Genomic DNA, 4,701 nt, shown 5'->3' on the forward strand with positions numbered 1-4,701 from the left:
ACAGAAGAAGATAGAAAGCTAGGGCTTTTAGAGGCTAAGCGTACACAATGCCACAATCTTTACAGGTTTTCGTGAGATTTTTAAGACTGGCAAATAGGATAGAACATTAGGGATTTCACTAAGCCAAGAAAGCTAATGCTACATTCTTTACAAATTTACTTCAGAGTTTTGAGACTGAACATTTTTAATGTTCAAGTGGTTCGTAGATATCTTCATGCGGTTTCTATTTGCATGGAACCAAGAATTTGATACCTCAACATGAAATACTATGCTCCGAAGGGTTTTCCCTTCCAGCTCATCTTTGTGCAATGGAATACAATCTTTAATGCTCTTTAGTGTCTGGAGAAGTCAAAACTAATGGATCAGGAAGCAGGGGCTATTGGAACGGTTAGTAATTGAGGGAAACACTATCCTTCACAATATAACAACGTAGAGGAAAACTCATGGTACATTTTTGTAGTTTTGGTAGGCCATCCAAGCACGCCGTTAGAGATTTTAGAGAGAAGCTCTTTGTTTTCTTTAGCACCGGCTGAAGGGGAGAACTTTTGCCACATTCCGGGGTCATCTCTGTTCATTATAGAAGGAGGTCTTGTAACCTGCTCCAAACTGCCAGTTTCTCTCTTTGAAAGTTTGTATTGAAAACCAGTGCTGGGTCGAAGGTTTACTCATATGAAGGATGCAGAAAATGAGAGTCCTTTAGTGAGTCCATGAAAAAGGCTTGGCGAAGATTTGGTGCAAAATGATACCTGTAGCAGAGCCAACAAAGTTCCAAAATTAGAGCCAACCTCACCAATTAAAATCTGCAAACAACCTGGAATCCTATCTTTAGGACGAGATTGTTTGAAGCACCCCGAAAACTCAAGTATGTTATTACTATGCTACCTTTCTATAGACTAGAATTATTTCTTTTATTGCTGTAATATCCGTGATATAGTCCTGGTTCAAGCATTTGAAAGATAGACTTGATTTTTCATCTAGTTGATTATGAGACTCTGTACTCAAGGTCATAAGAAAAAAAAAATCCAAAACTTTTTAGCTAGTGAAGCATAAGTTCTTGAAAGTTAAATAGTAACTATCTCTATCCAATTACCCGCAGGCATATCACTGATTTTAGCAAGCCTTAGCATTTTCCTGTCTACCTGGATAAGGAAGCAAAATACAAACGAATAACTATCACTATTATCCCTGGTTGAACAGGACAGGTAAAAACCATTGTTTCCTTAAATTAGTTTCATCTTTTACCCCTATAATAAGTTATTGTGTCAGGTTTCTAAACTCTTCCCTCACACACATTAAAGTCACATGCAATTTCAACAATGGTATTGATAAATTGTAAGAAATTCGTGTACAAGAACATTCTTATAGTCCTTGCCTCTCAATGCTAAGCAGAATGTTGCAATGAGAATTTTGTCGAACCATCCAAAATAGTGAATACATAGCTCCTCCTTCTTCCTTAGTCTTATAGCTATTGCAATATGATTAACAGAGCAAAGATTTAACCGTGTCCTTAACATTAGCACTGAGATGATATACACTAAATTCTGCCATAATCACTCTAGCTCTCCATTTTCCTGTAACTTCATACCTCTCAATCCTTTCTTCTCCCTCACAAGCAATTATGTTCACTATGTCTCAGGCAAGGCATTGTTTTTCAACATTCATACGATTTCTGCTATCCCTTTTAAGTGTAGCATCTAGCGACTCAAACACTGATGAGTAATAGTTTAATGCTTCCATGGACCGGGGGATGAAAGGTGTATTATTAGTGTTAACCTCTTGTTTTACTACTATGACTACTTTAGGGTTGAGAGACTTCACCATCCTCAGAAGTCGGTCACATGGGTTCTTTGTAGACACACTTTGATCGAGCATGTGATGCAGTTGGAATGCAAAGTTTACTACTAAAACCTCATATGGATTTATCTTAAGTATCCATGGTTGGACATCTGATTCCACATCCATATAGTGGCTTATCCTTATGTTGGGATCTGATTCCACATTAAGACTCTCCTCCTAATTATGTGTGTATGGACGAAGTGGTTTATAAGGCATTACATGTGCCCAAAGTTTTGCCAATCTGGAGGTTCTCGGTATGATGCGATAGCATCCTCCTGCACTCTGTTATTAACATCATCAATGGTTTTAGTGTTATGCCTTGTAAGCCCTCTTTGGTTTGTGTTTGTTATTTATGGTGTCCATGATAATTACAGTTCTTAGGTCTTAGTCTTAGTCACTGTCTTAGGCTGATTTTATTTATTAAATTTTTCCGATCTGGAAGTTCTCGGTATGATGTGATGGCATCCTCACGCACTCTGTTATTAACATCATCAATGGTTTTAGTGTTATGCCTTGTAGGCCCTCTTTGGTTCGTGCATGTTATTTATGGTGTCCATGATAATTATAGTTCTCAGGTTTTACTTTTAGTCTGTCTTGGGCTGATTTTATTTATTAAGTTTGAAAGTCGATGAATATAAAGACGAGCAATTATAGGTTAAGTTTGTGAATATGAAAGAGTAATAGATATGTGTGCACCTGCAAGGCTGCATTAGTTTACATGCCATGTTTCACTGTATTTTTCTTGGAATGTTGTTGAATGTGAACATGCCTTAAACGGATAAATGAATGTGTGTGTCGTGGGTGGATAAAGAAATGTTTGCCAAAATGTTGCATTTGTGGAAATAGCTCCCAGCGCTTGATAACAACTCTTAAAATTGGGGGGTTGTTTCTGTTAAGAACAAGATGAATATAATGGTTTCTGAAGGAGTTATGAGGTGATGAATTCTATGGAAAAGTTGATAGTCATTCAACCAACGATAGTTGAATAAATATTAATATAAATAATAGTAGAGAGGTGTGTTAATTTCCTTGACATTGTCTTGTCCTGAAAATGAATTGTTGATAGAAGGTTTGAAATAATGACCAGAAATGGATTTAATCGCAGATAATCCAGAAGAACTTGATACCAAAACCTATGGTGCCGCAATGAACTGCTATTGCAGCTGCGACTTACAACACTGGAAGTTATGAAAGCATGTGAATTTGTTACATAACCTACGACCATTGATATTTACAAGGGTCAATGAGAGAAGTGATGGAATCAAATCTCACCCAAAATATTGAAATAGCCTCCTCAAAAGTGCACCAGAGAGAGCAAAACCCAAGTACAATTGTGCTGAAAAGTTAAAACATAGATGCAAGAGTGTGGGAAAATTCCAACCACAAGATGAGACGAGACAAATGAGAGCTCGAGTTGAACTCGAATGAGGCATCCTCTCAAGAGGGGTTATTGGCCCACATAACAAGGGCACACACAGCAAGAGGGTTATTGAGCCTACACAATGAGGGCATACAACACAAGAAGGTTATTGAACCTACATATCAAGTTTTCCTAGGTTGGAATTAACCACAAACCTAGTTTCAAATAAATCAAATTAAATATGGCCTTACCCATAATTACAGGTATGATACCTACAAATGATTTGGGGCCACACGTACAGATACACCAATAAATTTCAACCACAAGCCTGTAAATTTCATTTTCCTTCACACCATGCATCTAATTTGTATTCTGTATGAGAATTAACAAAGGAATTATGCTCTTTTTCCTCTTTTCCGCTTTCCACAATATTCGTTGTTTTTTTGGTGAGTTTTCCATGTTCTAGATCCCACTTTGTTCCCACGCACTCAAATTTTAGTTGCCTTGCTCTGCCACAATAATAATGCTTCAAATTCTTAGTTCTGGATTTGCTTATTATCATTTCTAGATTTGCTTTAAACCGAATCTTTACCTGTAAACTGAGATGTAAACTTAGAGTTGTGTTTATAGATTCAGAAATAAAGTTGAGTTTTTGCAAAGTTCTCAAATGAGAGGCAAACGTTTTAGGCTAAGCACAACCATACCCTTTATTTCCCCCCTTCCTATGGATTATAATTGATAATCTAATATTTTTTAACTTAAGGAATTTAGACTTCTGTGATCCATAACATTGTTTAGATAATCTTCGGCAAAATCACATAACCAATCTTTTGTCGACGCGTTTCGAACCAACCAGTGTGGTTCATCGTCAGGACAAGTTGAAGAACCAATCTGGCTTAGCATGATTAAATAGAGTGTGCAGAGACTCCAACAGCTATAATGCTAACGGCTAATTTTGACCTAATGATCCTGGTCAAACCACTAAATTAGTTAATTAATATTTCTAGAAATAGCTAAAATAGGTAAATAAAGGAATTTATTTGTTAATTTAAAAATAAATAGATATAATATATTATTATCTCAAATATTAATAGAATTCATAGTATAATATTAATATATTTTAATTATAATGGTCATTAATAAATTATATCTCATAATATATATTAATTAATCTATATCTATTATTATTCCAATATTATTTAAATACAAGTAAATGGTAATAAATCATTATTATTTTTAGAATTTAGTTACACTAGGTAATTGTGTAATAAATATTTAATGGTCCATTGGTAAGTTAGATCTTCCCTATTTTGTTCTTTAAATTATATCATATTTATTATTTAAATATAATGGTCCATTAAAATAATAAGTTATATAAAATAATATATGTTTATTAAATAATCTATATCTACTTAATAATTTATAATTCCAAACAAATCGTTATATCATTATTATTCCTAGAATTTAGTTACATTAGGTAAATATCATAATTTAGGGTTGTTAAA

General features: G+C 34.7%; 1 pseudogene; it reads right to left on the reverse strand.

The window, feature by feature from the left end:
• Positions 1-1,061: 1,061 nt before the first annotated feature.
• On the reverse strand, positions 1,062-1,962 carry LOC149213766 (scarecrow-like protein 1 pseudogene; annotated as a pseudogene).
• Positions 1,963-4,701: the final 2,739 nt, after the last annotated feature.

Source organism: Pinus tabuliformis, chromosome 1_1, assembly GCF_031772625.1.
Source record: "Pinus tabuliformis cultivar Carrire ecotype Pingquan chromosome 1_1, CPIR1, whole genome shotgun sequence".
NCBI classification, from domain to species: Eukaryota; Viridiplantae; Streptophyta; class Pinopsida; order Pinales; family Pinaceae; genus Pinus; species Pinus tabuliformis.